This window comes from Equus quagga, chromosome 10 (assembly GCF_021613505.1).
Source record: "Equus quagga isolate Etosha38 chromosome 10, UCLA_HA_Equagga_1.0, whole genome shotgun sequence".
NCBI classification, from domain to species: domain Eukaryota; kingdom Metazoa; phylum Chordata; class Mammalia; order Perissodactyla; family Equidae; genus Equus; species Equus quagga.
The window spans coordinates 63,499,024-63,510,823 of NC_060276.1; the positions used below are offsets into that span (position 1 = coordinate 63,499,024).

At 38.2% G+C, this 11,800-nt stretch overlaps 1 pseudogene; it reads left to right on the forward strand.

Annotated features, from left to right (window-relative positions):
* Positions 1-2,009: 2,009 nt before the first annotated feature.
* On the forward strand, positions 2,010-10,658 carry LOC124245465 (amidophosphoribosyltransferase-like; annotated as a pseudogene).
* The last annotated feature ends 1,142 nt before the right edge of the window (positions 10,659-11,800 follow it).

Here is an 11,800-nt window from a genome sequence, read left to right on the forward strand (position 1 = left end):
GGTGGGTGAATGGATAAAGAAGACGTGATATATATACATAGTGGACTACTATTCAGTCATAAAAAGAATGAAATCTTGCTATTTACAACAACATGGATGGACCTTGAAGGTATTACGCTAAGTGAAATGTCAGGCAGAGAAAGATAAATATTGTATGATCTCACATATATGTGGAATCTGAAAAGCAAAACACAATAAAAAACCAAGCTCATGGATACAGAGAACAGTTGGTGGCTGCCAGAGAGGAGGGTGGGTGGGGAGTGGGTAAAATAGGTGAAGGGGGTCAAAAATTCCAGTTATAAAATAAACACATCATGCGGATGTAATATACAGCATAATGACTATAGTTAATACTGCATTGCATATTTGAAAGTTGTGAAGAGAGTAAATCATAAAAGTCCTCATCACAAGAAAAAAAATGTGTGTAACTATGTATAGTAATGGGTGATGATCATTTCACAATGTATACAAATATCAAATCATTATGTTGTGCACCTAAAACTAATATAATGTTGTATGTTCAACAGTAAGTCAACAAAAAAAAGATTGTATATGCAAATGATTTCAGCCTGCTAGCTAGTTCTTTGCTAATTCTAACTTGCATTCATTTTCTAACTTCACTCTCACTTTGCAAAAAAACAATTGTGCAAACTATGTTTGATGAAGCTTAAATATAAGACACTTGTTCTCCTTTAGGTTTGAGATGCACGAAAAACATATGCTTTTGCCATCCCTCTGGAATATTCTGGCTCTGACTTTAAATGAACTCAGCCCACTAAAACTATCCACAGCAACTTTCATTTAACTTTTGACTCTTATATCCTGTTGCTTCTTTCAGGTAGATGTTTGTGACCTTGGCATCTCTTTCCATACCAGAGCCTTTGGTTTATTGGCTTTCATTCCTCAAAGTACAGCATATCAAGAAGAAAAGATCTTCGAAGAGTCTGACATATACTGTTTGACCCTAGGGACGTCCATTCTAGGACGTGGTCATTAAAAAAAGTCCTCTTTACCATAAACCAGAATATACTCTCAGTTCCTGGGTGTGGGTGGGAGAATCTCCTCAGCTCTAATTTTTCTATGAGTAAAGAAAGACAGCAGTCTCTTTTAGATACATACGTGCATGTTACAGTTTTTGTCAGGATGACTTGGCAGCTCACAAAACTAAACAATTCTAGTATGTTAGGGGGATTATAAGACTACTATATTTCAAAATGTTTATAGATTAGTTTTGTAGGAAGAAAGAATAGCTTCATCTAATGGATCAAGAACATTTACTGTAAAAGAAGCCAAGAGGTCTGTTTTTCAAGAATATTTGCAATAGGAAAAAGTATCCAAAAAACAGCCCTTTTTGTAGAAATGCTGGAAACCTTGTCTGGGTGATTTAAACTGCTCTCCAGTGAACCACGGCCAATTTATGATTAAAAGCAGAAATAAAAACTGAAATAAAACTGCAAAGTATCTTTTTGGTAGAGTTCTCTTTTTCAGAAATCTATAATAAGTCTGATTTATGTCTTATACAGATCCAATGTGCTGGTAAGTCATTGAAATTTCCTTTAAAGAGGCAATTTATGATTAAGGACTCAGACCCTAACTATGAGACCACAGTAGAATTGAATACAAAATGACTGCCAGTACAGTTGGTAGCAGGCCATTTTAATACCTCAAAAGTAGAGAAACCAGTATATCTTAACAAATGGTGTGATATGGAGAACCTTGGAAAGACCATCCTGACCCAAAATATCTCCCTAGAAGCCTGCTTTGTTGATTGAAATTTCTACCATGACAGTCTCTCTTTTGGGTTAACAATGCTGTTACAATAGGTAACATACAAATATTACCATGAACAAATTAATGTGTCTTCAATATCTACTCCCTAGCAGAGATAACAGCTCCAACAATGATAGAGAAAGACTAAGGATATTCATGTAAAATAAAACAATGGCTAAGAGAAAGGTCTGAGTTTGTTGTTGGGTTCCACTTAGAAGGGGAGCCTGAATGCTAAAGACATGGGATTTGGACAGACTCTGACAGGAAAGGTAAAACACCATAAACATGATGTGGTGGAGAAAGCACTGGCTTAGGAGTGGGAACACCTAGTTCTAGTCCCTTTTCTACAAATTATATCCTATGACCTGGGATAAATCCTTTCCCCTCCCTAGATTCAAATTCCTCCATCTGTCGAGGAGGATAGGGCTGCTGGAATAAGTAATCTCTTAAGTCCTGTTCAGCACTCTTCTAATGAGAAAGGGTATGGGCAGGGTTCAGCTGAAGACAAAGTGACTATTTCACTATTTTGTCTAGCCGCATTCTTAACCTCTGGGCCCCAAATAACCTTCTTTGGAGACACTATGGAAACAGCAAGAAGCAAAATGGATTGCCCTTTAGAAGAACCCATTCCAATGAGTAACAACATTCCGTATCAAAGAATTATTTTTCTCCCCTTGCTCCTCCTACTTTGACATTGTTTTGATTGCTAAAATTAATTGGCTGCCTATTAACAAATTCCATGCCAGTTTTCTCCATCTGACACAACAAATTCATGACATATTTTTTCTATTTTCATTTTACCACATTTCATTTACCAAAGACCCAAGGCTTACCAAACCAAATTCTCCTTTTATTTCCCTACTTGGTCTTTCAAGTATGTGTTGTAACAAAACAGTGAAAAAATGGAAGTGATCATAAGAGTGAGACACCAAATGGAGAGATAGGAAACATTTAGAGGCTTCTTGCCAGTACGAGACTGCTTTCTATGATTAGCTTTCAAAAATATTGCACGGTTCACATTGAAATGCCCTAAGTGATGCTGTCACATCCCCTTGGAGATCATGCCTTATGTCTAAAAGGTTTTACTGTGAAGAAATTTTTGACTGATACTAAGCCCAGACTCCCCTCTAACTTTTACTCCCATGCTTTCTTATTAAACATTAGGCAATGGTGAAAAGGAAGTCCCCCCACCTCTGCCACCTTCTTTCCAACAATTTGCACAGTTCCAAATCAAAACATTACAGTTGAATCTGCATTCTTTAGTCTGTATTCTTCTTTAATCTAATCTTATTTTGACCAACTTGCTCTTCTTAAATTTTCTTGGGTCTCTTCTCATAGAACAATAAAGGATTTCTAGTTTCATCCACTGTCGTTAGCAGGTGATAAGTTCCTTTTGCCAGTGGAAACTGTAGCTTGGTTTCAGCAAAGGCATTCTTCACGTCAAACCGCTAACTACCGTATTCTAATTGCTCTAATTGCATAGGAAAATCACCTACAGTGCTCTCCTTATTAGAATAGAGATGATGTTTTGGGTAAGACACATCTTTAAAAATTGCTCCATCCTTGAAATCTTACTGTCCACTTAACACAGTGGTACTTTTGTCTTACGTGAAATCTTGACTCTAATTGCTCGTTTTGGTGTGGCCATATCTGCTCAAAAACAGGAAATTTGTTTCTGCAGTGGTATTTGTGTGAAGTACAAGACATTTACAAATGGCTATTTCTCATAAATGTGGACATCATGAGAAAATCATTCACCAAGGTATCTGGCTGTCTCGATGCAGTGACTTTCCTGTCATAGTCTGGAAATAAATTTGGAACAACAGAAGTAGGAAAGATCTAGAGTTCCTCAAAGGTTCCAGGGATCGTCCAAAAAATACGTACCAGCTATGTTTAGGTCATTGTGAAGTATATAAAGATAAATAATCATAGTTTCTACCTTCATGGTGCTTAAGAAAGATAACTTATTTGTTATAAAAACTATAGCCCAAATATAGTAAATGCTGTAGAAAAGATACAAATTGCTAAAAGGATTCAGAGAATATAGATTGCTTCCAGCTGTAGAAATCTGCAATAGCTGACTCAGTAACAAAAAATTAAATATTTGTTGACTGAATGAATGGGCAAATGAATGATTGCAGGTGTAAGGCCTGGCAGGTGCTTGAGCTGAAACTTGAAGAATATATTGGATTCAGATGGAAAGAGATGGGGATGGCACTTTTCAAAGAAAGGAAAACTGCGATGCTTCCTAAAGAGAAAGTTGGGATCATACTATGGAGAGATTAAAATGGAAGGGTAAACTCTTGAGCTTGCATGTGTGTGTGTTCACACCAGCCTCCTTCTCTCTGATACACACTCCTAGCCTTGTTTATTGTCTGGAACTCTTTTGCCTGCCTGCATTTCTCTCAGGAACATGCAGTACTCAGCTCTGATCTAAAACAGGGTAGTTATCGAAAGAAAATTCAAGACTTTACCCTCAACTCCTGATACCTGATACATATCCCCACCACAAACGTTCAGTAAGGTGCACTGTTACCTTGGTTATGGCCCTATTATGATGACAATCTGAAACTTGCCAGTCCCTACTATATCAAGTTTAACTCCCACAATATCCTGAAAATTGGCCACTTTAGCACTCCTTTTTCTCCACATATGATACCTTTCTCCACTCGCTCCTTCTTATAAGGTCAAATCATTTGTTTCTATCTTCATGGAAGGTTAAACATAGTCTGGGAATATAGAGATTGTCCCAACCCCCACACATCCTGGTTATTTAATTGAAGTTAATATTACGCATCCATCACTGAACCTAGCAAGGGAAGTCATACTGAATTAGAAGCAACATTGGTTTCATATGCTGTACACAAACACATTTGTGTACATCATGGGAACAAATCACTCTACATGTCCAGGGAAATTTTAAGACCCAGTGCTTCAAGAACATGATTATTTCATTTCTGAGGATTTCGCAAGTGAGTTTTCAGTCAAATTGCCACTGTGTTCCACGTCTGTAAGTCATCTCTCCAAGCTTGCATAATATGCCAAGCGTGCTTAATTCCTATCCTCTTGGAAAACTGATGTTTTGTAACCTTAATTATACTAAGTATCAAAGATGATTGCACGATGTAGGAGTGCAGGACCAAAAGTTTGCTAATTTATATAAAGTTCCTTATAAAGTTTAAGTGGCATGATTCTGTTTACTACATTTTATAATCCCAAACTATAAACTCTTCAAGGACAGGACTTATGCCTTACCATTTTCTACGTTTCCAGTACGTAACACATAGTAACTGCACAGAAATAAGTTACTACTAATGAATGATGCCAAAGAAAAGACATAACCATTTACAAAAATATGCCCATAAAACACGTTTGATCGTTTTCTACTCCATTCCACTCTCAGTTCTCCACTGCACATGACTTTGCCCTCAAGTTAGGGACATTGTTTAAATTGGAAAAAGATGTTTCTTCCTCAAGTATAAATAAACAAACAAATAAAGTTAGCATATCATTCCACAACCTGAACAACCATACATGGCAGCCCTATGTGGAGGAGGAAACAGCCCTGGCTGAGTGTACAAATGTACCCATACTCTTGCCAGTTCACACATACCCTGGATAGATGCTAAAGCACACATTTGATAGAAAGTGTTCATATTTTAAGGCCCTCTCCTTCACCCCAGATAAGGTGACTGTATCAGATTTGGAATCTTTCTAGGAGGTTAGAATCAGACACTGAGAGTGGTGAGCAAGAGAGAAAGGTAACCTCAGAGGACACATCTGAAGTATAGCAGGGACAAGGTGCAGCTTCACTTGTTTGCCAGTGTGTGTGTGCATATGTATTCTCTCAAGTGTGTAAGTGGCTGTATACGCCAGTGTGGGTTCACATAGGAAAGTGCTCTCTTCTTCTCTAGAATTTAGTTGAGAGGTGTAGAATCTCCATGCCCTCTGCCAACTTCTCATATAAGTTTGTATATATCCATAATGTGAAAAGCGTCCCCTTAGCTGGGACATCCTTGGGCAGTGGACAACCTGAATACCCATACATAGCAGCCGTGCCCTCATTCCCGAGTTCTATCTGACTTATGCCACCAACTATACTAAGGGAAATCTAGTAGTCTTTTCTTTTCGTTCTTTCTTTCTTTTTTCTGTTATTATCTTTGGTTAGTAGGATGAGAGTGATTATGCTCTGTTCAATCTGCTTCACTAGAACAACTACACCCAATGTTTCCAACCCAGTACTATTTGGTGGTTGACACATTCCAGCCCAATTTCACTGGACATTACAAAATGTCTGTTCTTCAGAGGAAGATGATATTCCGCCTCATTATTCACAGCTTACTAAGATTAGCCTGGAACTTTGGCTTCAGGCTAACCCATTTTCCTGAACAGCTTCCTGTAATGATTTTTTTCTTCCGTCTAAATACAGTATATTCTTGGTACAATCATAAACAGAGCCATTTACTTATTTTATAATGACAGTACTACTCTCTTATCAGATGTAATTAATGCCTTTTCCAAAGCTAATGCATTAGTTTCTGTTTTGCAACGTGAGTGAGTTAACCTATGAGGCTGGTTGCACTTGTTCAATAAATCCCATCTCCAAACGCTGCTTTCTAGAGCGTGAAGCCTTCTCTTTGGGGATTCACTTTATCAACTCATTCAATCCTATGGATATTTTATATATTTACTGGGCACCTACAGATATAAACTACTAATGCTGGATACCAGAGGATGTAAAAATGAATAAGAGATAGTTCTTAGCCTTAAAATAGTTTTATGGTTGAGAGAATCTACTTTGAAATGTGGTATACTTGGGTTCTGATAGTTTATTCATCACTTTAAGCCATGTAATCTTGAACAAATTGCATAATCTCCCTCACCTCAGATTCGACATATGCAGAAAAGAATTAGTAATATCTACCTTATAGAGTTTGTTAAAGTAATTAAATGAAGAGGCCATCAGAGTAGGGTGGCTCTAATACGTTGGTAGCCTACATAAGCAAACCAAAACCTATGCCATAGTCAGTGCACTCAAATCTGAGAAGATGAAACGTAAGACTAACCAATCACAAACAGCCAAATAGGCTTTCCCAAATAAGGCAACTGCTTAAGCTATAGCCAATCAAATAATTTCATTGCTTTGCTTGTGCATCTTCTTTATAAAAATCTCTCCTCTAGCTCCTGTTGTTGAAATGCTCCTAACCAGTTTTGGTTTGGTGCTGCACAATTTGAATCAATGTATGCTCAAATAAACTCTTGAAAATTTTAATGTGCCACAGTTTATATTTTAAGAGTTCTGGTGTCAGAAGTAGGATTGGACTCCCCATCAACAACCTCCAGGAGCAATAAGCAACCAAGCACAGGTACCCAATGAGCCCTTTGTGCTCACTGCTTTATCACTGTGCCTGAAGGTCATGAGTAAGTCCCTCTCAGATATCTCAGCTCCACAGCTTTTGTGTTATGGGCTCTCTGACTTTATCTGAGGATTTCTTTGTCCAGACTGGGTCTAGAGTTGGACTGGGTCTGTTTGAATCTGGTCTGGGTCCAGTGTCAGACTGGGTCTGGTTTAAATGGGAATGGATGCAATGTGAGACCTTACATAGGTAAAATTTTGTTTTAAGGGGGAAAAAAAAAGAAAAAGGGTTCCACCAATCTAAAAAGGATGGAACTACTCCATCTGGGACTCCAGCTAACCATCTGTATAAAAATTATGGGCCCAGAACCTATGTTTGTCTGAACAAGTAGGTTAACCTTACCAAAGATGATCTTGAATTACAGTGGCCACAATGGGGAACTTTTAACTTAGATAAGCTTATCCATTTATGAGGTTGCCTAGAGTAAAAGGAGTCCCAAACTTCCCAAAGAGAATAAGGTGCATCTTTGATTGGCATGCAGAAGCTGCTAAGACAAAATGAATCAAAATTTGCTTCTTTAAGAGTTCAGTACTGGGGCCAGCCTGGTGGCATAGTGGTTATGTTTGTGTGCTCCACTTTGGTGGCCCAGAGTTCACAGTTTCAGATCCTGGGCATGAACCTAGCACTGCTCATCAAGCCATGCTGTGGTGGCATCCTACATACGAAATTTATCGAAAGAACTTGAAAACACAAATGCAGAAAGATACATGCACCCCTATGTTCATTGCAGTGTTATTCACAATAGCCAAGACTTGGAAGCAACCTAGGTGCCCATCAAGGGATGAATGGGTAAAGAAGATGTGGTATATATACACAATGGAATACTACTCAGCCATAAAAAACAAGGAAATCTGGCCATTTGTGACAACATGGATGGTCCTTGAGGGTATTATGCGAAGTGAAAGTCATCAGAGGGAGAAAGTCAAATACCATATGATCTTACTCATAAGTAGAAGATAAAAACAACGACAAGCAAACACATAGCAACAGAGATTGGATTAGTGATTACCAGAGGGGAAGGAGGAAGAAAAGAGGACAAAAGAGGTGATTAGGACCATGTGTGTGGTGATGGATTGTAATTAGTCTTTGAGTGGTAAACATGATGTAATTTACACAGAATTTGAAATATATTATGATGTATACCTGAAAGTTATATAATGTTATAATCCAATGTTACTGCAACAAAAAATAAATTAAATAAATAGTTAAAATTAAAAAAAAACAAAATAGAGGAAGATTGGCACAGATGTTAGCTCAGTGACAATCTTCCTCAAGCAAAAAGAGGAAGAATGGCAGCAGATGTTAGCTCAAGACCAATCTTCCTCACAAAAAAACCCAAAGAAACAATTCAGTACTTCCAGGAATATTTATAGTTTGTCCTGGCTGAAACCTGATGATGAGATATTTGAAAGGATATTTTCTTTAAAAGGAACTCTATAGTCAGAAGTTGGCCAAACTGGAGACTAATATTCAGAACTTGGTAGAAACTTTTTTTTTTATTTTATTGCAGTAACATTGGATTATAACATTATATAGCTTTCAGATGAACATCGTAATATATTTCGAATTCCGTGTAGATTACATCATGTTCATCACCCAAAAACTAATTATAGTCCATCACCTCACATGTGAGTCTAATCACCCCTTTTGCCTTCCCCCTTCCCCCCTTCCCCTATGGTAACCACCAGTCCAATCTCCGTTGCTATGTGTTTGTTTGTCATTGGTTTTGTCTTCTACTTATGACTGAGATCATATGGTATTTGACTTTCTCCCTCTGACTTATTTCACTCAGCATAATACCCTCAAGGTCCATCCATATTGTCACAAATGGCCGGATTTCATCATTTCTTATGGCTGAGTAGTATTCCATTGTGTATATATACCACATCTTTTTTATCCATTCATCCCTTGGGGGCACCTAGGTTGCTTCCAAGTCTTGGCTACTGTGGATAATGCTGAGATGAACATAGGGGTGCATGTATCTTTCTGCATTTGTGTTTTGAAGTTCTTTGGATAAATACCCAGCAGTGGGATAGCTGGATCATATGGTAGATCTATTCTTAATTTTCTGAGGATGCTCCATACTGCTTTCCATAGTGGCTGCACCAGTTTGCACTCCCATCAGCAGTGTATGAAGGTTCTCTTCTCTCCACATCTTCTCCAACACGTGTTGCTTCCTGTCCTGTTAATTATAACCACTTTTATTTTTTGAGGAAGATTAGCCCTGAGCTAACTACTGCCAATCCTCCTCCCTTTGCTGAGGAAGACTGGCCCTGAGCTAATATCCATGCACATATCCCTCTACCTTATATGTGGGAGGCCTATCACAGCATGGCTTTTTCCAAGTGGTGCCATGTCTGCACCCAGGATCCAAACCAGCAAACCCTGGGCCGCCGTGAAGTGGAACGTGCGAACTTAACCACTGCGCCACCAGGCCGTCCCCATAAAGCTTTTTCTTTTCGTATCATGTTATTGATTGTATCATGTAATTGATCCTGATTATCCAGTTACTAATGCATACACCTTCTCAAGAATGAGATAAAACCCCAGAGTGAGTAGCAAGTACTAAATAATTAAGAAGGCCATAGCATAGTCTCTGCTTATCATTTACAAAGATGTTAATTATGCATTAGTCATCTCATTCCTGTGACTGATGTAAATGGAAAAAGTAAATAAAAATCCTACAGAAACAGAAGGGTGTGTGGTGATTTCAGAATCTTGTAACTTTTTATCTATTGGTATGTATTGCCATGAAGTCTTTCCTAGAGAAATTATGAAAATATCTAGACATTATGTCCAAACTTTCAATATTATATTAAGGTCTGAAGGAAATTTGACGTCTCTTTGTATGTTTGAATAGGCTTATTTTGCAAAACCAGATGGTATATTTGAAGAGCAAATAGTAAGATATCATTGTTGTCAGCAACTGGCAATTTAAGCACCTGTAAAGAGGATTTGGTGAGCACATTTCCCAAATTTGCTGTGCCTGCTGCTCTTGGTTAGTCAGAAAAATGTACATTTCCCTATGTGAAGGTGCTGTATAAAAGCTGGTAGTTAGGAATAACTCTCATCCAGCTAATATGAGATTAAGAGAACTTGGTGTTGAAAAATGAAATTGAAATATTATCAGACAACTTAATAGGTGAAAGAATTGTTCCTATAGATGATTAACTTGCAAGAGACAATATCATCCCGCCCATAACAAAATTTCTCAAAGAATCTCATGCAAAAGAAATGCAAACTTGAGTAGCTTCATCACCAATATGATTTCCGTGCTTCATGAGAATAGACATTTCCACAAAAGAGGAGCTTATTGCCAATAAATTTGATCATTTCGCATAATATCTGGGAGCAAAGAGCATCACGTATCTGTCACTAGAAGTACTGTTTTCATCTATCTCCCTCCTTACCTCTGTGACTCCAATGATACCAATGGTGGATATATTGTTATTATTCTACAAGTTCCTATGAGTTCTGTTAGTTTGTGTGTGTGTGTGTGTGTGTGTGTTGTCTCTGTATTGTTCAGCTTGGGTAATTTTTATGGTTTGTCTTCTATTTCACTGATTCTATCCTTTGTCACCTCCATTCTGCTCTCAAGCTCATTCACTGAGTTTTTTTATTTTAGTTGCTGTACTTTTCAATTCTAAAATTTGCAGTTTGTTCTTCTTTATATCTTCTTTTATTTGATGATATTATATATTTTCACTTGTTTCAAATGTATTTGTAATTGCTAATTGAATTATTTTTATCATATCAGCTTTAAAATTGTTGTCAGATAATTTTTAGCATCACTGTCACCTCAGGCTTGGCATTTGTTGATTCTGTTTATCAATTCAGTTTAAAATATTACTGCCCTCTGGTATGACGAGGGATTTTCAATGGAACACTGGACATTTTCTGATTTTGTTATGAGACTTTGGATCTTATTTAAATCTTCTATTTTAGCTGGCTTCCTCTGACTCCACCTGGCAGGGGAAGGGGGACACCTCCTTACTGCCAGATAGAGGCAAAAGCCTAGGTTTCCCATTTGGTCTCCATTGACACCTGATCTGTGTGTGTGTGGGGGGGGGGGGAGGTCCTCTTTATGGCTAGGTTGGGGTGGGAGTTCTGGTTCTGCATGTAGTCTTTACTGACGTGATATGGAGGTTGTACTATTACTGTGGCAATGGTGAAAGCCCTGACGATCCGCTAGGCCTCAGCTGACATCACCTCAACAGGGACATAGAGAAGCATCTTGTGCTGCCACGTGGGATGGAAATAAAGCTCCCCAAGTAGTCTCCACTGACATTGCAGTAAGGGAAACTTCTTACTGGCCAGCAGGAGTAAAAGTCTTGGGTCCCTACATGCCTTCTATGATCATCCTAGTGGAGGTATTGGAACACCTCGTTACAGGCTCACAGGCCTGTAAGTTCAGGCTCCCTACTTGGCCTTAGATGGTATAGGTGGAACCATAGCTTTTTCCATAGTGTTTGACTGGAGTAGAGAAATTATCTTCTAAAAGTGTTTGGTCTTATTAAGTTGCCTTTTTACTGGTCCATTGACTAGAGAAAGCAGGGTTTTGCTAGGGCATTATTCTGTCTGTACCTATTGGCATTCCATGGGCACTTGTTTCT